We start from the raw sequence: 23487 nt of genomic DNA, 5'->3' as shown, positions 1-23487 counted from the left end.
CCACACCACCAAAAACCACCCGTTGCTGCCGAGCTGAATCCAAGTATGGTGACCCTGTGTGTTTCAGAGTAAAACCACGCTCCACAGAGTTTTCATGGCTGTGACCTTTCAGAAGCAGATCACCAGGCCTTTCCTCTGAGGCAGGTCTGGGTGGGTTAGAACTGCCAACCTTTTGGTTAGTTGCCATGTGCTTCATCATTTGCACCACCCAAGGACTCCATTCTTTAAGAGGTAGTGCTTTCTTCCACCTGAAGTATTGCATTTTGTGAGTTTATAAAGAACAAATGAGCGCCCTAGGTCTGTACCCAGCAAAATAGCATGTGGAAAGACCATGGCAGCCAACAGCAGGATTATCTGCTTCCTTTGTGGTGAACTTCACCATAGTCTGACTTGCAAAAGAAGAACAGAGAAAACACACTCCACAAAACAGCACTGCCTAGAGAGGGAGCCAGCATTTCGGTGCTGTTGTTGCTGCTACTGCTCTTTTTAAGATCCCTCAGAGGTGTTAAGCATTAATCCTACTGTCACATTTAAATTTTTTTTATTTTTAAGACTATTTGATCCATAGGGAAGAAATATATGTCTTCAATTTGTTACACAAGAAAGAAATAGGGAAGGCAGCATTTCTTTCCGTTTGGCATTTTTTAAGTCTCTCTCCCCAAGAGGTAAGCACATCACGGATCCATATTTTGGATTATGTTAGCCATTTTCTTCCCAGCAGTCATGATTTATGGAGTTGAGCAAGCAATACATGTCCTAACAATGCCTTTTTATTTCTAATACTTATAACGTGTTTATATGCAAATTTATGTGTTTTTCTTATTTGCATGCTATGTAATTGGTACCTTACCAAATTGGAAAGGGTGCATAATTCTGACAGTAGGGCATGTGCTCCATAAATGAAATCATCCAGGTTTGATCAGATCAGGAAAAATAAATGAAAATGAAATTGCTACGATTACCAATGGCACATGTTTCACGAAGCCAAAAGTTTCTGTCAAATATAAATTCCATATGTGAATTTAATATACCTGAAAACCCCTGGAATTCCAAACATGAAATAAGATGAAAGTGTCCACTTTGGTTTCTCAGATACAATCCAGGGCACAAGTGAGTAAAGGAAGATTTATTTCTCTGGTGGGCGAATGGCACAGAGTTCTTTTTGATGGTCAATGGTTTCCAACACAGTTAGAAGGAGCCCTGGCCTTGCAAACTCTACCCTTGATTATAAACATACTTAAAGTTACAATAAGAATAAATGTAAGACATATGCAGCCCACATTTTTATTCCTATTAAAGTGTCTTGGACAAATGAGACGGAAAGATATTCTTTTAAATCCTACAGGTGGTTTTAGTTACTCAATATGTTTGTCTAATTGCTCAAATCTTATCTCCCCAGTATTTATAGCAACTCTTTTGCAAAGTTTCTTCGTCAGCTTGCAAATGCTGCCCACACCTTCTTTAGCATAAATCCCCTTTTCTGCATGCAAGAGCTGAACTATGCCGCGTTCCTGTCTTACCCTTTGCCACCCAGCCTCAAGAAGCTAGATCTGACAAGCATAGCATTAAAAAAAAAGGGGGGGGGGCAGTGCAAGGGACTGCCACCAGCTGTTGCCAATAAAACAACTGCTGCCCCTGCGCTGGTTGCTCCCTCCTCTACCTTCATAGCCCTGTAGTGTTGGCAGTAATTGGGGGGTTCAAGGGGCACTCTCTCTCAAGGGAGCCAATGAGAACATTAATATTAATGCAGTATCTGCTCCTTCAGATGGGAATGGGTGAGATGAAATGATTTAAAGAAGACTTGATCAATCATTCCATTTCTTGGCAAGAAAATGGTGCCTTTGCACTTAAGAGAACATCTGGGCAGAATCACAGTGGTTAAAAGAACTGGGTGGTTGGCAACCAAAAAGTCACCTCCTTGACAGAGTTAGATTTTTTTCCTCCCCCACCCTCCCCTTCCACCAAGTTCCTCCCCGCCCCCATGCCCTCTGGCCCTGCTGCGGGCAAAAGCAAAACATTGAAATCTTTTGCGTCAAAATATGTACTTACATTTTGGCATTCTTTGGGGGACCTTGCTGCTTTACTGATTAATTAGCAAGGCCTAGGAAAGCATGGACGGTGTCTGGGGGATCTGGTCAACCTGTCTGATTCTGAAGAAAGGGTGGCCACCCTCAGAACCTTCCTGACTCCGTGACCTCACAGCTGGCCCATGAAGATTTCTGTTCCCATTGCTGCCCAGGAGGTGTCTGCAACCATGTGCTCTTCGGGTCAATGCGGACAGTTAGCCAAACCTTTCAAAGTCTGGGAGAGTCAAGAGGTTGCATTTTCTTTTATGACCAGGGCACCAGGGAGGCATCACAAAAAAGGACCTTGCACATGTCAGAGAGACAGACTACTTAGGGCATGAAGGGTTTCAGGGTTTTGCTCCTGAAAGCACAAGTGAAGCCTTGTGTAGGAGACAAAGATGCATGGCCTCGGGGGGGGGGGGTGGGGACACGCCATCCTCTTACTGTCTTCTCTATGAATAGTGAGGGACCCAACATGGAGACATCTGTGACCTGCATCCCCCTTGCCAGATGCCAGAAGGCCATTAGTTAACCAGAGAAGTGACCTTTTCAGTGACATTCCTGCCACCCATCTACTCCTCCTAGAAGAGCTGCCAATAGGAAAGGCTTTGGAAGTGTTGGTTGGAGCTGGGGGTGCAGAGAAAGGTGGGGCTTCTCAGGGCCAGATCAGCACACAAAACAAATTTGGAGGATCATGTGCAAGGAAACCCAACTCCAAGTCAGAATAAAAAGGAGGTAGCTGAGTGCGCAAACAGTTAATGTGCCCAACTGCTAACTGAAAGGTTGGGGGTTCAAGTCTACCCAGAGGCTCCTCAGAAGAAAGGTCTAATGATTTACTTCCAAAAAATAAGCCACTGAAAATCCCATGGAGCACAATTCTACTTTGATACATATGGGGTTGCCGAGAATTGGAATCAACTCGATGATGACTGGTTAGGTATTCAAAGAGGATCTTCCAGCCGAACTTATGCATTTTAAAGATAATAGTCACATCCAAAAGGATGCACTCCATCTGTTAGAAGAGTGCTCACTGACACAGAGCTCATTCCCAAGTCTTGATATTTATTTGTAATGCCTTAATTGTCCAACACCCACTAAAACACATTTTGCTGCCCTTAACACTGAGAAACTCACTCTAGATATACCCCAGTAGACTCTCTGGGGAACCACCTAGAAATCACTCTATCAGGTACAATTGTCCCTAGCTCTCTCCTTTTCCCTTGTTCTGTACCTTTTTAATGTTATTTTTTGATGTGTGTAGTTGCCAAGTATTTGAAACACTACTAACATCATCAAGAAACATTTTAATATGCATATTCTCACATGATGTGACATCACTTATTGTTACAAAGAGATTGATTTCCTCCTTAGAATGTAAGCTCCATAATGTCACTGAGGCCTACAGTGCCTAGAACAGTGCCTGGCATATAATCAGTTACCATCTAGTCACTTCCAACCCATGGTGATCCCATGTGTGTCAAAGTAAAACTGTACTCTATAGAGCTTTCAAGCATTGAATTTTTGGAAGTAGATCTCCAGCTTTCTTGAGGCATCTCTGAGGGGACTTGAAACTTCCACCTTTCAATTAGCAGCCAAGCGCATTAAAAGCTTGCACCACCCAGGGACTCACATATTAACCCAAGTAAACCTATTGCCATCAAGTCAATTCTGACTTATAGTGACCCTGTAGAACAGAGTAGAGCTGCCCCATAGGATTTTCAAGGTTGTAATCTTTACTGAAGCAGACTGCCACCTCTTTCTCCTGGGAAGAGGCTGGTCCGTTGGAACTACCGACCTTTGGTTAGCAGCCAAGCACTTAACCATTGTGCCATCAAGGCTCCTTTAGGACTCACATATAATAGATGCTTAATAAGTATTTGCTGACTAAATGAATTAAGAATGACTATTTTTTATAGATCTAGTCTCCACTCTCTTAGAACACAGGGCCTAAGAGAGTACTATATATATATATGGCTAGAAACAGAAGGCTGACATGTAACTAGGCAGTAAAATACTGGCCAAGTTCCATTTCATACGACAGTGATAGATTTCATTACTATTGTTGTACCATTTTTGGGCCACAAGCAGGTGAGATACTTCAAATTCCTTCATGTGAACATGCATCCATACACGTGATTTCTAAAGAAACATTCTTCTCCTCTTTAGTACATTATGTTATTGCTATGGAAACAGCGATATTTTAAAGGAGAACACTGGAACTTTCCAAATACAGTATTTATTCTTCTTGCACCAGCAAAATAATGTGTTCCGCCTAAGAACTTGTTAGGTGGCCTGCAGCTAAATATAAAGAGACAGATTCTCATCATGTGTAAGTCGATGGGAAAATTTGGACCAACGGCTTTTTGAAATACATTTTAAAATAAACTCAGTGCAAAACTCTCAACATAATTGGGGCCTTCAATGAAACACTTAATATGTTAGATTTGTTTTGAGTTAGAAAAACTGTTTATTTTTAAACCTTAGAAACACCCTTTGTAGGGTTACAAGCTGGCATTGCCTTTGGAATTTCAGAGGACCAGCTTTACTTGTTACTTTTGTCCATTGCTTCTTCAATGACTCTGTAATGTTCAGCTAGCTAATGTGGCCCTGGCTTTCTTATAAACCAAAAAACCCAAACCAGTTGCCATTGAGTCAGTTTCGACTCATAGCGACCCTATAAGACAGAGTAGAACTGCCCCATAGGGTTTCCAAAGAACTATTGGTGAATTCAAACCATTGACCTTTTGGTTAGCAGCTGAGTTCTTAACTGCTGGGCCACCAGACTCTCTTGTAGTGACCTCAAATTTTAACCAAGAAGTTATGAGACAGGATGAATCCACATGTAAGCTCTAGTAGCATAAGAGAAGAGGAATCAAATAGGATTGGATTAGTATTATCAAGAGGTCATTCAACCCCAGTTCACACACACAGAAGTTCCATATCAATTGATAATATTCATTTGTACAATCTTTCCTTCCTTCCTTATCTGTTTTTGAAGGAAACCTGGATAAGAAACATTTTTAAAACTTCTCGTCCTCCTGATAAAAAAAATAGGACCAATTGTTAAGACATACAACTCCAGCAGGATACCAGTAAAACCAGTTGCCATCAAGTTGATTCTCACTCACAGGGACTCCGTGTGTTTTAGAGTAAAACTGCATTCCATAGTGTTTTCAATGGCTACTATCTTTTGAAAGTAGATCACCAAGATTTTCTTCTGAGGCACCTTTGGGTGGACTCAGACCACCAATCCTTTTGTTAGCAGCTGAGCACATAACCATTTGTGCCACCCAGGGACTCCTTCTAGCAGTACATTAGTCATAGTTTCTTCCATGTATTAAGAACATGGAGCCCTGGTGGCTGCTAACCAAAATTTCGGCAGTTTGGATCCACCAGCCACTTCTTGGAAACCCTATTGGGGCAGTTCTACTGTATCCTATAGGGTCGCTGAGTTGAAATCGACTCGATGGCAACAAGTTTGTGTGTGTGTGTGTGCTTTTTTTTTTTTTTTAAGACCATAATGAACAGAGTTTCCACATTTGTTTTTAGTTTATTCATGTGCAGAGGTGGTAACATCCCTCCTCTTCCCTGATGATGGAAAGAACATAGACTTGAAGCCAGTGAGACCTAGATTTGCAGTCCATATTTGCTGCTGGTAGGCTGTTTGCCCCTAAGCAAATCACAGCCCCAGTTCCTAAATATAGGATCACCTTGAGGACTTCATGAGAATACATATAAAGAACCTACAACAAGCCTCAGTAAACATTAATTCTCTTCTGTTCTCTGTTAATATCAAATACCCATTGAATTCCTCTTTATTTTTTTCAACCTGTTGCAGTGCGAGGGTCTTTAAAATATTCAGCAGCTGAAAGATTTGAGAATCAGGTTTCCATGGACATAGTTCATTTAAATGAAACATTCCTTCCACTTGTAATTTAGTTCAGATCAATGATAAACACTCATTTGACCAAACATATTGCTCATAGTATTGTAATTTGTAATTATGTGTCATCTTCTATGCCAAGAGCTCAAAGGAGTTTACAAATTAAAAATATCTGAAATCTATAAGGACATACCTAAATATAATATTTCATTGATAGGCAAAAATAATAACCGATTAATCAATTTGCACAATTTTGAAAAAAAAATTGTATTTATTTTGTTGTTGTTGAGACTATACACAGCCAAACATATACCAGTTCAGTAGTTTCTACATCTACTATTCAGTGTCACTGATTTCATTCTTCAAGCTGTACAGCCATTCTCACCCTCCTTTTCTGAGTTGTTCCTCCCCTGCTAACATAAACTCACCGCCCCCTAAGATTCCTGTCTAATCTTTCAAATTGCAGTTGTCCATTTGATCTCATACAGATAATTCTTAAAAGATCATAATGCTCAAGGCAGACATTTTTTACTAGCAAGGCTGAACTATTGCTTGGTTTTAAGAAGACTTCAGGGGATATTTTTGGTTTAAGTTTTAAAGATTATCTCAGGGCAATAGTATCAGGGATTCATCCAACTTCCATGGCTCCAGAAAGTCTGGAGTCTATGAGAATTTGATATTCTGTCCTTCACTTTCCACCTTTTGACTACGATTCCTCTATAGAGTCTTTGCTACGAGACCAGAAGAACTGGACGGTGCCTGGCTACCGTTACTAAACATTTTGATCAAAGATTTGCATGAAATTTTTTACTACCTTGGTGATAAAATCAAAAACCAAACCCTTTGCCATCAAGTCAGTTCTGACTCATGACAACCCCATGTGTTACAGAAGGGAACTGTACTCCATAGTTTTCTTGGCTGTAATCTTTATGGAAGCAGATCACTAAGGTTTTCTTCTATGATGTTGTTGGGTGGGTTTGAGCCACCAACCTTTTAGGTCAGTAATCAAGTGCAAATCATTTGTGCCACACAGGGACCTTACCTTGGTGAGGTATAAATGCAATAGCCATTGCATTCCTCTTTATTTTTCCCAGCCTGTTACAGTACAAGGGTCTTTAAAGCATTCAGCAACTGAAAGATAATTGGAATCATGTTTCCACGGACACAGTTCATTTAAACGAAACATTCCTCCCACTAGTAAATTAGTTCATATCAAAGATATACACTCATTTGAACAAATAAATTGACAACTATAATCCTAGTCAATTACCTGAGAATAAAACACAAAACTTCTATATTCTATCTACACTTCATGAATAGCAAGTATATAGCACGTATACCTTTCTATCCTCTTTTGTGACCCTGCCAGACATCACAAGCTGACCACAGCACTCTCACATTGATCCTCAGAATGTTCAGCATCATGCTCCAAGCAGCCCCCATCAAGCAGGCTGAGTCAGCTTCTAGTTTACATCTATTGGCCTTTCCTGAGTTGGATTATTTTCCAAGTGTTGTCTACATTAAGGATATATTTACAAAATGGAGCACAAAGACTTATTTGCATGCTTCTTTTCTATTATTTTTTAATGTTCACTAAAATAAATCCTTGAAAATGTACTTCTTATCTGCCATTGTTAATTTGACTTGGCACAACTAAATCCCAATACATTAACCATCAGAGAGACAAGATTGCTGAAAATCCTCCCTCACTCTTATTCAGAGAAAATTGTACTGTACAGTTCTCCATGACCCCAACCCCATCACGAAATTATCCTGCTGTCAGGCTCCATTGCAAGTATTTACCAGTTGCCATCGAGTCAATTCCAACTCATGGCAACCCCACGTATGTCAGAGTAGACTTGTTCCATAGGGTTTTCTGTGGCTGATTTTTTGGAAGTAGATCATCAGGCCTTTTTTCCAAGGCACCTCTGGATGGAATCAAACCTCCAATCTTTCAACAAGCAGCTGAGCACGTAAACTGTTTGCCTCCCCCCTCCCCAGGGACTCCTATTGCAAGTGTATGATCCCAGATTTCAGCTGTGCCCTCCGGCTGTTGGCAATTCTTCTACGTAACCAGAATTTGTCCCTTTCCCCATCCATTTCATCAAAGTTTCTAAACCTTCATCAGCCTTCTCGGTATTTTCCCCTTTTTCCTCCAGCTTCTTGTCTCAACAGATGTCAGAGAGAGCACAGATGTCACCAGCTCCCTTGAGATCTACCTGCACCTCTGAGTACACTTGTTCTTGGCTTGGCCTCACCTTCTTTCCTGACAATGCCCATCCCTCCCTTTGGTTCTGTGCCCCTCACCTGGGCAGGACGATATGCCATCACTTTTTCCCAACCCTTTCCCAACACACCTCTAAAATCTTTTCCTGGGCTGACTCCCTTGAGCCAGAAATGAAATCAAGAATATCCTTCATCGAAAATGAACAAGCAAGCAAGCAACAACAAAATGCTTTCTTTGAATTTGTTGCTACTGTTAGCCACTGTCAAGTCAGACCCTGACTCATGGAGGCCCCATACACAACAGGACTGGACCGTTGTGATCCAAAGGGTTTTCACTGGTTGGTTTTTTAGAAGTAGATCTCCAGGTCTTTCTTCCTAGTCCATCTTTGTCCGGAAGCTCCACTGAAACTTGTTCAACATCATAGCAACACACAGGCCTCCACTGACAGATGGGTGGTAGCTATGTATGAGGTGCATTGGCCTGGAATCGAACCTAGGTTTCCTGCATAGAAGATGAGATTTCTGCCACTGAAATACCACTGTCTCCCATGAGCACCTATATCCATTGCCATCAAGTTGATTCAGACTCATAGGAACCCTACAGGAAGGAGTAGAACTGCCCCATAGGGTTTCCAAGGAGTGGCTGGTAGAATCAAACTTCCATCTTTTTGGTTAGCAGCTGAGCTCTTAACCACTGCGCCGCCAGGGCTCCATAAGTACCTAAACCCAGTGCCATCGAGCGATTATAGGTACTGTATATAGTATCTACTACATGCAAGTATGTGTTGGGCACTTTTAGGAATAAAAAGATAAATCAGACACAGAGTCTGGCCTTATTCAGCTTCCTGTAGTAAATGAAATCTGCTATGAATAGGATTAAGGGAAGCTTCCAGGCTAAGATGGACTAGGAAGAATGGTCTGGTGATCTACTTCCAAAAATCAGCCAGTGAAAACCCGATGGATCACAGCAGTCTGATCCACAACCGATCATGGGGATGGTCCAGGACCAGGCAGTGTTTGGTTCTGTTGTGCACGTAGTCACAACAATAGATACTTGATGCCATTTTAGAGAGATGAGGAATCTCAGGCATGAAGGTCTTAGTGGCATGCCCCAAATCACAAAGTTTGACACTTTCATGCTTTTTTAACTCCTTGTACCAGTCCTTGTATTCTGAAAAATGTTGCTTCAGTGAGGTCACAATTATACCATTTTTGTGGTCTCTAGAGAGTTTTTTGAATTCCCGTTTTCCAAAGGGATTTTCAAACACTTATTTGTTCAGTTGTACACTATGTATTTAGAGTGTCTTCCAACTTAGCAGGTTCATCCCTCAGGACTATATGGGACATTATCCTATTGTTTTCTGTAAGGTTTTCATTGGCTAATATATAGAAGTAGATCCTAGCCTGGAAGCTCTGGATGCTCCACTGAAACCTGTCACCACGATTGACCCCACTGGTATTTGAAATACCTGTGGCGTAACATCTAGCATCACAGTAACTTCAAGCCACTGCCCATCTATTGGTTTGTCGTACTGTGGTGGGATGTGTGTTACATTTTCCATGTTGCACATCCCCAAACAAACAAACAAACCCACTGCCATCACATCGATTCTGACTCATAGTGACCCTATACAGTAGGAGCTAAATAAATGTTAAATAAATAAATGTCGGAATCATTTCTGGATGATAATATCCATAAAGCTTAAATATGTTAAGGATAAAAATTCGAAGTGTTTCGGCAAGAGTCAATACCACAGGAGGGGTAGTTCTGCTCCGTGCCAGCAGTGACCAGGCTGGAGCCAAGCTCCTTCTTAGCTGCTGACTGCAGGATTCTTATTAAAAAGAACAGTTGCTCCCTCCACCCAACCCTGGGTACTATTCTTTTTGGTTGTGCTACATTTCCTTGTTTGAAAATTTTGACAATTTAACGTACTTGTTAAATTACAATATAAAACCGTTTTTTAAAAAACTAGTTCTGTCAAATTCTGATTCTTAAGGTCTGAGATAAAAATATTACTAGTCATAAGAATATTAGGAAATGATTTTCTCCTTCTCCCAGAATTTCACACAGAGGAAGGATCTACAAACGTTGAGCCAGGAGAGCAATTCCAGATGACTAAAGAAAAGTGGTCAAGATCATCGTACTGTCCATGTGTACAACTCTGGTAAAGGGAATCTGGGCTCCTTTGTGGCTTTTTGTATTATTTACAGTCATTGCTGTTCACCTCGATCTAAGTTTTATTGTGTTTGACAATGACAAGATTATGTAAAACTCTCATGGCACCACAGATATTTTTGGAAGATCAAAGTACAACTACTGGATAATAAGCAGCTTGCAAGTAAGTGCTCAGGAATGAACACGTTGTTATTAGGTGGTATACTCTGTGAGTCTGAATAGGGCTGTGAAAATATTTTACTTGAACCCAAAAGAAGAGTCTACTATCCAAAAAAAAAAAAAAAAAAGGTATAAGAAATCTATTGTGCCTCAAAAAAAGAAAGAAAAAGAAAAAAAAATTTAGTTACAGATAACCACTCTCAGACAAGAAAAGAAGAGTATTAGCCCTCCACAAAAATTTGCAGAAATTGTCTCACTGAAAAGACTTTAAATAGGGTACTCTTAAATGTAAACTTAATGACATGAAGAAGTGATTGAGCACATTAAGTGGGACAACTGAAGGCTGGATGTATTTGTCTTTCATTCCTTACTGAAAAGCAAGAGTTGTGTTTCTTATCTATGGAAAGGAGTCATAAGATTTAATATGGAGATTAAAACACATCATAATTGCTTTAGTCAAAGGAACAGACTTTATATATAAAAGAAACCTGTAAGCATAATTTAGGGAAGGTTTTGCATGAAAATGAAGTATCAGTTACAACTCAAGTTCCCCACCACCTTAAACAACTTGTCTCCCCGAAATGGATATTTTAATCTCTAATTTACTAAAAAATGAAATGTTAGAATGTTAGATTGAAATCATTTGTCAGATCACGAAGTCCTCATAACATTTCTCAGCCTTAATAACACATCTGCTCTTAGAATGCGGTCTCTTGATAATAGCTGTCTGAAAGTGTCTGAATTTAGGGATTATTTGAGACAACAGATTTCCTTCTATTTGGAATCGAATGAGGCATCTGCTGCCTCACCGTTAGCTGTGTGTGATAGTCTCCAGGCATTCATAAAAGGGCAGATCATTTTGAATATTATGAGAAGGAAAAAAGACCTCTGTTGACAATATAAGATTTGGAAAGAGGAATTAAGAACCTTTAAGGACAGGAGTGTATGTTCAGACATACTATTCCAGTCCCTTTCCCAACCTGGGGAGAAAACAATAGCTAGAGCTAAAGAGTAAGAGAGCACTCCAAAACCAACAATTTAGGAGAAACCTTGATAGAACACTAAATAGAAATTCACACAATTTTATCAGATCTGATTCAGTACAACCAACAGAGCTTGATGGAAATGGGCAACCACAATCAGTCCAAAGACCATATGCTTAATTGTGTCCAAGCACAAGAGTAGACTCAACAGAATGAAAAATAATACATAAAAATCACTTTGTCCATTTGCTTCCAAGAAAGAATATTTTAAAAGATGAAACCATAACAAAACCTTTATGCAAGTTCAAGGATAAACTATACTTACAAAGAAATGCAGCTCAAGAGCACAAACATTTTTAAAGGTGCTTGATATTTAAGGAAGAGACCAGTGTCAGCTACTTAACTACATTTAATTATAAAGATTACCACTTATAGTTGAGCAAGTTCATTTTCAAATGATAGTGTTGCCCTTTTCTTTCTACACACATCCATAAAATATTGTTTACATCTAGAAAGAAGTTAAAGGAAAAGTTTAGATAAGTTCCCTGTTATGTGTATGTTGTCATCCTACAGATAGCTTCACTGATGGCATTAACGGATATCTAACAACACTGACGACCACCTGTCTGTCAGCTGGTCATGTTGTGGTTGTATGGTTGCTTCCATGTTGCTGTGATATTGGAAGCTATGTCTCCAGTACTTCAAATACCAGCAGAGGCTCCCATGATGGGCAGATTTCAAAGGAGCTTCTGGACTAAGACAGACTAGGAAGAAGGGCCTGGGGATCTACTTCTGAAAATTAGACAGTGAAAATCCTATGGGTCACAACAAAATATTGTCTGATAGAGTGCTGGAAGATGAGCCCTCTAACAAAACAAAACCAAACCAAACCCACCGCCATCAAGTCAGTTACCAACTCATAGCGACCCTATAAGACAGAGTAGAACTGCCCTGTAGAGTTTCCAAGGAGCGCCTGGTGGATTCGAACTGCCGACCTTTTCGGTTAGCAGCAGTAGCTCTTAACCACTACACCACCAGAGTCTCCGTCCTCTAACAAAGGCACTCAAAATACACAGTGGCAGCAACAATGGACTCGAGCACATCAATGATTGTGAAGGTAAATGGGGTTGCCATGAGTTGGGGTTGCCATGCATCAGAGCCAACTCAACAATGAATTATCATTATTGTTTAAAAAACCACACTCTTCTCATGAATATTCCATGTCGATAAAAAAAAAAATTTTTTTATAACAGTATGTACATGATTATAATAATGAAGCATAAAAATTGAACTCTGCCTGAAAAAACGCAGCTGTCCAATTATTTACCTTATAGGATGACACCTAATAGTTTTAGAATAACTAACAATGTAATGAGTAACACCTCTCCAATTGTCTTTTTTTTTTTTTTCCTGTGTGTCTTTACTTGTTGATCTTTCTGCTACATTTAACACTACTGATTTCCTTCTGCTTGGGAAACGTTTTGCCTTTGAATTTTCTGCCAGTTATTTCTTGGTATCTCTTGGACCATTCTTTCTCGAAATCCAGGTTCTTTTCTTCCCCAGAGAGATCTCAGTGAGCATGGGTGAGAGGGCCAGGAACCACATCCTAGGGGGAGTTTGGAAATGTGTGGAGCCTTTTCCGGTTGCTGCAATGATTAGGAAGTAGTACAGGGCATTTAGGGTGCACGAGGTGTGGGCCGATGCCATAATGCTACTTTTCTGAAATACACAGAACAGTTCCATACAACAAAAACTTGTTCTGCCCAAAATGCAAACAGTGCTACACTTTTGAGAAGCACTGGGTGGGAAAACCAAGTTTTTGACCTTTCATTTGTTATTTTTGAACTTCTGCTTTTGAGCACTTTGTTTCAAATGGGGTCCAGTATCTCATATACACACAAGCCCCCCAAGTCTGCTTCTCTCACCTCATCTTTCAGTGTTACTCCAGACTCATCACTAAAGCTGCTTGAGAAGACCTCATCATTGACAATTCAGACTCATATCCACTCAGAAGCCAGGTAGGCAGATGTCTGGTCTTGTTTGCTTCTTCTTTCTGCTTTATTGAAATGATCAACTTCTGCCAGTTCTCTTTATCTACAATGTATTTTGGAAATGTTTCTTTTTTCTAATTCTACCCTTACCCCTTAGTAGACACCTCTGTTCATCCTATATCTATCCTAACTGGCTTTCCTAAAAGCAATCCCTCCTACGCACAGCTGCTACAAAACATTATTTTTATGGAGCACCATTTTCAATAATCCATTATGATGAATCATGCCTACTTAGTTCCCATTCTGACTTTATTCTACCATCGATGACTTTCAGATCCCATTCTGCTATTCCTCCCTTCATCTTTTCATATCCCCGTGTGTAGATCTTCCCTCCCTGCCAGGCTTCTTTGCCTGACAACACTATGTGAATTTTTCATTCCTTTCTCAACACCTTTGTACCTATCACTAATGCGACTCCCCTCCCCGCCTGGAGGCTCGATAACAATGCCACGGTAGTCAATTGCTCTACTATGCTTTGTGCCACCCAGGGTCTCCTCTACCAAGTACAGGTACTCCCCAACTTACAACGGGGTTCTGTTCAGAGGATCCCATCCTAAGTGTGTTCTGAGCGAAGTCAGACACCTCTTTTTTTTTTCTTAATTGCCTTTCAGTATCTTTATAAATTCAGTCTTATTTGTCTTTGAATATCTGCAAGTGAACACCTGAGAATGATAACATCAGAAAATTATGACCTGCAACATTGTCTATAATACATATTACTAATGATAACATGTAAAAAAAAAAAAACACAGACGTTGTTAAGTGTGGTTCATGGTAACTCTGATACGACGTAAGGCAGGCACTATCTGCCTCCTGCGTGTATGTGTTGTGCCGATGTACAGTTTGGGGCTACCCGATCCCCCTCTAGGACCAGGGCTCCTACGTCATACTCTTCACAGGGCTAAACACCCTGCCCTCCACTCAGTGGATGCTTAACGTAGATTGATGGGCATCACAGAATACAAGAGCCAGATGGTGACTGAAACCTCAGACACGACATCTAGATAAATAATAGGAATGTCGATCTTGAGAAAATAGAAGAGAAACAGGCAATAATCACCAAATCCTCACATTATTCCACTGTTATTTTGTTTTGAAATTTATCAGCGAGGAGGTTGAGTGTAGCTCATCAAGCATTCTGAAAGCACACAAATAGAAAAATAAAATCAGTCTGAGCTGGGGTCTCTGGGAGGCGAGCCTGAGCACCCCGGAATAGTGCGGGGTGGCCACCTGTGAGTCACATCCACAACCGCTGTTCCCAACTGTCACAGACCCTTTCTGTCCACACAGTCCCTCTCTGTCACAGTGAAAGAGTCAGGGCAGCTCCTCCCACCTCCGTGTGAAAACACATGGCTATCAAATAACAAGGTTAAGCGTTTCTGAGGCGTGTGGTGGAATACATTCGCTTCATCTCACTAAAGAAAGACGTACCGTGTTTCAAGATAAGCACATATGAATCCGAAGGTGGGACTTTACTAACTGACCTGGCCGTTGGTGACTCCGTTTTGAAAATGAGTAGAATTAAATATTTGGATTCTGGCTTTATTAACTTCCTGCTTCTAAAAGTTCTGCTCTCTCCCCCTCTTCCTCTCCCCTTTACCCGCTCGGCACTGAATCCAGTTCTGATATTCAAAGAATGGGCAGCTGGGAGTCTAGGTCAAATCTGCTTCCTTTCTCCTTTGTACTGCCTTCCCTATCTCCTCTTCCTCCTCTTCACTCCCACCTCCGTTTCCAACTCCTTCCCTCTCCCCCTTTTCCCACCCAAATCCCCTTTCACATACCCAAACAAACAAAAAAAAAAAAACCAACCTGTTACTATCCTGCAGTGTCCAACTCATGGCAACCCCAGGTATTACGGAGTAGAATTGGTCCACACAGTTTTCTTGGCTTTAATCTTTACAGAAGCAGGTCTCCAGGCCTTTCTTCTGCAGTACCACTGGGTGGGTTCAAACCACCAACTTTTAGGTTAGTAGTCAAGTGTAAACCATTTGTGCCACTCAGGGACTTTTTCACATACCCAGATATGGTGAATAGTCCCAAAAGGGCAAGAGCAAAAATTAAGCAAACTTGCCAGCAATAAATTATTTCTAAATAGTTTCAATGTATTATGTTTTTTATGCAGATCAAACATAAATTATGCATGGGGCTGTTCCAGGCACTTCTGAAATGCAAAACCTTCTCTATGATTTGATTATTTTGAACATTAGACAGGAGGCAATAAGAAATATCTTTTGCAACTAAAAAAGGAACAGGGAAGTGGATATAAGTCAACGTGAATTTTCCGTTGCTGCTCTACATGGGGTCCAGTTCTGATGGTGGTGTTGTTGTTAGCTGCCACCACTGAGTCAGCCCCAGACTTCTGTTGGCCCTGTGTACAATGGAATCAGGCCGTTGTGATCCACAGGGGTTTTCACTGGCTGATTTTTTTCAGAAGTAGATCACCAGGCCTTTCTTACTAGTTCATCTTAGTCTGAAAGCTCTGTTGAAACCTGTTCAGCTTTATAGCAACATGCAAGTCACCACTGATAGACTGATGGTGGGTGTGCATGAGGTATAGTGGCTGGGAATCGAACCTGGGTTTCCCACGTGGAAAGAGAGAATTTTACCGCTGATAACCAAAACCCAAAACCAAACCTGTTGCCATCAAGTCGATTCCAACTATAGAAACCCTGCAGGACAGAGTAGAACTGACATAGTGTTTCCAAGGAGCAGCTGGTGGATTCGAACTGCCACTCTTTTGGTTAGCAGCTGAATGCTTAACCATTAAACCACCAGGGCTCTAATAAATAAAAAAAAAAAGGCTCTAATAGGGTAATTCAAAAGAGGTAGCCAATTGTCTGTCCCATATAGCTGCAAATTGAGGCAAATTTCCTCAGCTGTGCAGGATGCTGGAAGGCGGAGCTGAACAGCCAGGCGGGGGCTTCCCTGGTCTCTGGCTGCCTCCCCTCACAGCAGGGCCTCTCCTCAAGCTACTAGCTCCCTGGGACTATTGGCATCAATACAGCTTCTCACAAGATTTTGAATTTACTGAACAAAAGAGCCCGTGTTTTAAAAATAACTGATAAGCATTCTTGTGCCATCCGTATCTATAAAACCAAAAAAGAAAGACATTTGAAAAGTATTATATATCTGTCCAAACAATGTTTTATATTATCTGAACTCCACACAATGGCATTTAAAAACACCAGTGTGAAGCAGATAGCAGTTTGGTGAACCCAGATGTTAAAAGAAAACATATGGAATGTGTTTTATAGAAACGTAAATAATGTGTGTATAGAAAAAAAGGAAGGAGAAGCATACAACCCAAGGAGATAACAAAACAGCTTCTGAAACATCTGAGAAGAATGTAAGGAGTATATCAGTTTCCAGTGGTTGCTGTAACAAATTACTACCCATTTGGCCACTTAAAACAACAGAGATTTCATTCTCTCACACTTCTGGAGGTCAGAAAGGTCTGAAATCAAGGTGTCAGCAGGGCCATGTTCCTTCTGGAGGCTGTAGGGGAGAAAATGTTTCTTGCCTGTTTCGGTTCCTGAGGCTGTCATCATTCCTTGGCTTGTGGGTTTTTTCCTCTAACCTCTGCCTCCACGGCCACATTGTTTAATTTCCTTTCTGTGGTAAATCTCCCTCTGTTTCGCTTTTACAAGGACACTTGTGATTGCATGTAGGACCCACCCAGATAATCCAGGGTAATCTCCCCATCTCAAGGTCTTTGACTTTATCACGTATGTGAAGGCCCGTTTCCCACGTAAGGTTATACGTACAGGCTCCAGTATCTTTGGGGGCCATATTTAGCTTACTACCAGGAGGCTAAGGCTCAAGAGATGAGCTTGTGAAAACGCTGAGGATGGCAGAAATGGCTTTTAGAGCCAGACACGTTTAGTGAGAGATGATGAACGAAGAAGGGATAGGCTTGCTTCTCAGGGATAACAATAATAGAGCTACTCACGTCTGTTTTTGCTTCTACCTTTTCCGAGAAGAATGGCCTTTGAATTTAGAAGAATTTAACAAATACCATCAAGACACAACTAGAGACCAAACTGAGTAAGGCACTACTAAGTGAAGTTTCTGTGAATTCAAACCTGTGTGCCAGGCTCAAGATGAAGTGGCAGCTGTCACCCCAGAGCCATGCCAGGAAGCTTGCTGCACCGCATGACTCCTCATTGTACAGGTTGTGGCTGAAATGGCACTTCTTCAAAGAGTGGTCCCTGACCATCCCAAGGGATTATCTGTCTCCTAACTGGCCTGTAAGCTCACAGGGCAAGCATTGTTTGTTTGTTTGTTTTTAACTAATATATAAAAAAAAAAAAAAAAATTTTTTTTTTTTTATAGTCTGCCTCTGGCACCATCGTTGGTACGCAGAAAATGCTTGACAACTACGTGTTGAATAAATAATAGTAATAATAGATAATATTTTTGAGCACTTGTTATATGACAGGCACTCTTCTTAGTGCTGTTATACATACTAACTCACTAGGAAGGGAACGAGGGAGGGAAGAAGAGAAAAACAAGTATGAGAAAATAAATAAATGAATATTTCTATTTTCAAAAGGAGAGATAACAAAAAATGGGAAAGCCAAAAATTGCTAAGCCCAATGTTTATCCCAAATAAAAAATCACCAAGGAATGATGAAACAGAATTTGTGACTAATATGAAGGCACTTAGAGCTTAGAATGGATCTATACAGAGGCTTGACTTCAAGTTCCCTCCGAATCTGTTGCACAAAACCAAAAAAAAAAAAACAAAACCTGTTGCCATCCAGTCGAATTTGACTCATAGTTAGAAATTCATGAGAAACAGAGTGAGAGTGAAAACCTAAAGCCCTTAGCCTACTGCAGGCTTAATGTGAGTTAGCATTATGCTCCAGCTAGGCACCCCTTGATCTGCATCTTCAGTGTTGACCTAATCCTTGTCCTCCGTCAAGTACACCATGTCTACATGCTGCCATGGGAGAGTTCTTGTCATCTGCAGGTTTGGGGTATTTGATTCCTTTCTAGGACCAGGGCTTCTGTGCTATGCTTTTTGTCACCAGCTACTGCTTCAGTCATAGAAGTAGAGTGTCCCAGTTATGGGAATAATGGAAGTCATGGACAGTATGAGCCAAGGTGACCTAGGTGACATGAGCAAATGTACAAATTTCTAAGGTTTCCTTTCCTTACCTATCTAACACATGCCTGAAAGGGTTATTATGAAGATTACAATACATAAAGAATGAAGGGCCTGGCACATGATAAGTTTTCAATACTGTGACTCCGTGTCTCCCTTTCTCTTCCTTTAATGTTTATTGTAGCCTGTAGAGGGTCAGTAATAGATGGACTAGTGAATTTAATTCTGGTCATTATATTCTAGGGGAACACAATAACAGACCATAGGCACAGCCAGAGGAAGGGGACCAGGCTGGTAAAGTAGCTAGAAACTACATCTTACTGTAGTAATAATATCTTATATTTCCATAACATCTTACAGTTTTTGGAGGGGTTTGATCCCCCAAACAATACTATCAGGTAAGCAGGCAGGTGTTAATATGGCATTTTATATAAGAAGCTATAAATGCCCGGAGAGATTAAGTGGCCTGTGAAATGTCACGTCCCTCATAAATAACAAAGCTGGGGTGCAACTGTGAGTCTTCTGAGCACCCGCTTTAGTAGTTTTCTCTTTGTTACAGTGCCTCCCCGACAAGCAATGGTAGAAGGAACCAAACAATGTCATTCTGGAAATGTCTAAGGGAAGACATGGTAACTTGGTAACTGTCTTAAAATATTAGAAGGACCGGACTATAGTGATGAAAGTAGATTTCTCCCTCCAAAGTACAGACCAGGATCAGTGGGTGGAAATTACAGCTGGACAAACTTTAGCTCAACACCAAGGGGGAACTTTGGACCCATTAGAAGTGAGCAGCAATAGACTAAGGCAGGCTAATGAGGTATTCAGGGAAGGGACGTCTGCACTGAGTTATCAGCTGAACTGGATACAGTCATTTATTCCATCATTAAACACATAATTACTGAGCAAAACACTGTGCAAAGCATTGTGGGAGCTAGAGAGCTAATTAAGATGTTGTCTCCGACCACGTGGATCACCTCAAATGTCCCCCACAACTTTAGAAACCATATGAGTGTTTGACATTTTTGTTTAAACAGATTTGAAGACATTTGGGAAAACACAATTGGCATCAACAGTGGGAACTTCAGCAACTGAAGGAGTAATGCTTATACCCACCTAATTTTCTTTTTTTCAGTTTTGAGTGGACATACAAACAAGTGTGCACAGCCGTGTGAGCTTTGTGCTCATCTTTCTAAACTAGAAACAGACAATGTGACGGGGTGACAGGTGTTTTCTCTCTCTACATCCTCCTTCTGAAAGAACCATTCTACTTATTCTGGTATGATCTAGAATGCTAGTTGAATTTGTAGGGAGGCAGGGGGTCAGCTTATCAAATTCTCCATGCTTTAAAAAATTTTTTTAAATGTACCATGTGCTATGCTAAAGCATTTCAATATTTGCATTTCTAATTCTTATAAGTTATAAGCATTTATTTTATAAAACTTGGAAAGATCACTGGTTGTCTCGAATTATACCAGTTCTGCCGGCGTAACACCAGAACACAGAATTGTGAAGCATATGAGATAGAAACCTGACACTCAGTTCTCTGCGATGTGTTAAACACAGAAAAAAAAAAAAAGTACTGCTGCATAAAAAGCTGGATAATCAGTCTCAAACTTCACATTTTAAGATTAAATCAATAGAGGAAAACAATGGAAACCATACACCCAAATCAGAACCTCTGACGAGAATCCAAGGGCATAATGGAGAGTTGAGCAATGAAATAAAAACAGCCTCTTAAACTCCTGTAGAATTTATAATCTGGATTAAAAATAGATTTTGCTCAAATCCATAGCTCATGTATATTTCCCTTAGAATGGGATCAGAAGTATGTTTTGGGTGTTAGGAAACTGTTATTGTTGTTTTCCAGAAAAAGACTACCACACTTAATGGCACATACCAAAATCAAACCAAACCCATTGCCATCGAGTTGACTCCGACTCATAGTGACCCAACAGGACAGAATAGAGCTGCCCCATAGAGTTTCCAAGGAGCAGTTGGTGAATTTGAACCACTGACCTGTTGGTTAGCAGCCGTAGCAATTAACCACTACACCACCAGGGTTTCCTAATGGCACATAGGAAGTAATGTGTCTTATGACTGACAGTAAAGAAAAAAGTCAGTGATCATCTTCTCCAATGAATTAGTTTTTAAAGCTATGTCTACTAGTCCATAAGCAATTTCCAGCCCACCAGATTTTCCCAGACCATCTCACATTTTATAGTGTCAGAATAATGATGCATTTGGTGAGAGTACACCTTCAGAGCCCTACCAAATCACTCTCTCTCTCTCTCACTCACACACACACACAGAGAGTTCTATGGATCAAAGTTCCAAATTTTACCAAAATTCTTACCTTCCATAGACTGATTTATCTCTGACATGGCCCCCCAAGCCTCCATCCCCTTCAGATGAACCCAGACTTAGGATCTGAAAGTAGATTTTGGGTCCCTGATTCAATTGCTGTGTGCATAGAGATTTTTCTTTGATCAATAGTTAACTACTTTACCATATAAAAATTAAAAACCATTGTCTCAAAAAGCTGTTCATTTATTTCTCAAGCTTTCAGAATAGATGTGAGCTATAAATTTAAAGACTGATCAATAACCGAAAAAAATGACCTCCCCTATAGGAGCAAAGAAAAGGGGAATTTTTTTTTCTCTCTTTTTGATTGCTTTATAGGATAGAGTCTTATGTCTCCAGAATAGGGAAGAGACTGGTCTAATTGTATTTAACTACCAAGTATTAAATCTGTATAAAATCCTCTGATTTGTTTCATGCCTTCCGTCAGCAGTGACTCATCTCTCATCTAAACTGTAATCTTAATGATCAGAGTAATGTAATCTTATCCAATTTTGACTCTCAAGTTTTTCTTACTGGGGTCGGCACGTATTTGAATACTGTAATCAAATGATTTATTGCTAAAAGAAGGTAGTGCCTGGAGACTACTTAGAACTGTATTATGCATACAGAATCCTGGAGCTAGGGTGTCCTGGACCCTTCCCATGGTCTTCTCCACTTTCTGTTCAAAGGAAAATCTATCCCATGTTTTCAAGTCCTTGGGTGAAGCAGATTCTGCCATTTTCCTTGAAGACAGATTCCTGTGTCTCATAACTTCCAACCATGGGAAAATACTCTGTATATTTAACCTAATCCTTCATATTCCAGCAAATATCTATTTAAGAATAGTCTAAGGATAGCATCTGTCTTAGTCATCTAGGGCTGCTATAACAGAAATACCACAAGTGGATGCCTTTAACAAAGACAAACTTATTTTCTCACAGCCTAGTAGGTTACAAGTCCAAATTCAGGGCGTTGGCTCCAGGCGAAGGCTTTCCCTCTCTGTTGGCTCTGGACAAGGTCCTTGTCATCAATCTTCCCCCAGTGGAGGAGCTTCTCAGGCACAGGGATCCCAGATCCAAAGGATGCTGGATGAGTATAAATTTAGGGAATTACCACAGGCTGGGAAGTTGGCCTCCCTCAAAGCCCATGCAATATCCAGGGTCACATATGGGTTCACATTGAGCCTAGTCCTTTTTGGCACCTAAGTCACTCCCTAGTAACATTAGAAGCACCAACACTACCCTTTGTTGTTGTCATTCTTGTGACCCTATGTGACAGAGTAGAACTGTCCCATAGGGTTTCTGAGGCTGTAATCTTTACAGGAGCAGATCACCAGGTCTTCTCTCCCAGGGAGCTGCTGGAGAAGGTTCGAACCGCTGCCCTTTTGGTTAGCAGCTGAGAGACCGACCATTGTGCTACCAGGGTCCTTAACAGCACCCTAGTATCTTGGAAAGATTTGTGTGAACAGAGGTTAAAATGGTCCAAGAGGTGGCCCATCTGTGATGACTTTTGGTTGCAGATGGGAATTTGGCTCTCTAGGCCATGCCCAGTGGTTTGCAAATGTCCCCTTTATTTACTGCTAAACTTGAACCTTTCCTTTAACCCATCTGTTGTTATTGTTGATCCATGTTGTTCGCTGCCCAGACTCATGGAGACCTCATGTGTGTCACAGTAGAACTGTGCCCCATAGGGCTTCCAATGACTGATTTTTCAGAAGTAGATGGCCAGGCTTTTCTTTCAAGGTGCCTCTGGGTGGACTTGAGCCTCCAGCCTTTAGGTTAGCAGCCTAGAGCTTAACCCTTTGGGCAACCATCTAGGGGAAGTTAAGATGAAAGCATTCCTCTGACCAAGTCAAGTGGCAGAGAGAGGGGAAAAAACAAAAAAAACCCGTTGTTGCTGTCAAGTAGATTCTGACTCATAGCGACAAGAGGGCTTAAAGAGACTACTGGGCTGTAATCCGAAATGTGAGGAGAGAAGAAAGAGGAAGAAAGAGTTGCTATGGCAGGGAGTGTGGTTTGATGAGATGGTGTCCAAGAGGACGTTGAGACTGATTGCTGAACTCAGCCCAACTTTGAGTTGGGTCCTGATTCAGGAGAGCAATCAGAGAGGTGGGAAGAAGGGAGAAACTCAGGAACGCAGACACAGGTATCCTTGGTGTTGAGAAAAGCGTGGCTTTTACCCACAACTCAGAGATGGCTTCATGGTGACTAGTGTGTGCCGAGCTGGGGTGATGGAAAATGCTGGAATAGTTACACTTCTACTTCCGGATACATTGACTATCAAATGGTATTTTTTTAATTCCCTAGGCTACTTCATATAATTGGGGCACACTACTTGTAATGAGCTAAGAAAGCACCTTAGTTCGCCATATTAGTAAAGTTTCTCCAGCATCTCAGTTCAGTGGCAGTAGCGGAGTCTGTCCCCAACACAGGCACCATGGATCTTGCTTAAATCTGCACACAAGCAACTATGCTTGTTTGCTCTTCCTTGCTTACT

The sequence above is a fragment of the Loxodonta africana genome, chromosome 25, assembly GCF_030014295.1.
Source record: "Loxodonta africana isolate mLoxAfr1 chromosome 25, mLoxAfr1.hap2, whole genome shotgun sequence".
Lineage (NCBI taxonomy): Eukaryota > Metazoa > Chordata > Mammalia > Proboscidea > Elephantidae > Loxodonta > Loxodonta africana.
Note: the sequence above shows the minus strand (reverse complement) of the source record.